The 1,010-nt window shown below is 29.9% G+C and overlaps 1 long non-coding RNA gene across 1 annotated transcript; it reads right to left on the bottom strand.

Moving 5' to 3' along the window:
• Nucleotides 1–250: 250 nt before the first annotated feature.
• LOC131856342 (uncharacterized) lies at nucleotides 251–707 on the bottom strand. The gene is made up of 3 exons (XR_009358442.1): nucleotides 635–707; nucleotides 461–532; nucleotides 251–358 (listed from the first exon to the last, which is right to left on the bottom strand). It is a non-coding gene; the product is annotated as an uncharacterized LOC131856342 (long non-coding RNA).
• Between the last annotated feature and the right edge of the window lie 303 nt (nucleotides 708–1,010).

Genomic DNA, 1,010 nt, shown 5'->3' with positions numbered 1-1,010 from the left:
ACAAATATGTAAAGCCCGTAAAATAGTACATATCAGAGCCAAATAAATAGTAAAATTTCAAGTCCACATAATCCATATAATATCTAATCCATATATATGTCTAGATGGTAACATGATGTTCACTCCACATAATATCTAATGTGCACAAAATATATAAAGTATGCACAAAATATATATGATCTAATCCTATTATGCAACTATCCATATATATAAAGTATGTGCACGTGTAAACAAATGTGTAAAGTCCATAAAAAAGTACATATCAAAGCCAAATAAATAGTAAAATCTAAGTGCTATCATCAATAACATCTCGTGGTCTCTTGTCCCCAGGACGTGGTCCAGATCCACCTGTCTCATGCTGTACAATAAAAAAATAATATTAAAATATTACTTGAAATTAACTATTAAAAGAATCATTTATCAAATATAGTAGAATTCGTAAATTAAGTTACAAACTTACCATATGCTCATCAGATCCTGTAGCAGTATCTCTCTTGTCCCCAGGACGTGGTCCAGATCCACCTGTCTCATGCTGTACAATAAAAAAATAATATTAAAATATTACTTGAAATTAACTATTAAAAGAATCATTTATCAAATATAGTAGAATTCGTAAATTAAGTTACAAACTTACCATATGCTCATCAGATCCTATAGCAGTATCTCTCTTGTCCTCGGGACGTGGTCCAGATCCACCTGTCTCATGCTGTACAATAAAAAAATAATATTAAAATATTACTTGAAATTAACTATTAAAAGAATCATTTATCAAATATAGTAGAATTCATAAATTAAGTTACAAACTTACCATATGCTCATCAGATCCTGTAGCAATATCTTGTGCAGTATCAACACCAAATGCAGTGCTAGCTAACTCCTGTACAAGGTCAAATTCAAAGTGTCCAATTAAATCTTAAATTAAGAGTAAAAATAAGATCAAATTAAGTATTACATATTAATACCTCAAAGGATGTCGATGTGCGTTCAAATTGGCTCTGATCAAAATTATG

The sequence above is a fragment of the Cryptomeria japonica genome, chromosome 7, assembly GCF_030272615.1.
Source record: "Cryptomeria japonica chromosome 7, Sugi_1.0, whole genome shotgun sequence".
Classification (NCBI taxonomy): domain Eukaryota; kingdom Viridiplantae; phylum Streptophyta; class Pinopsida; order Cupressales; family Cupressaceae; genus Cryptomeria; species Cryptomeria japonica.
This window is presented reverse-complemented; position numbering and strand designations above follow the sequence as displayed.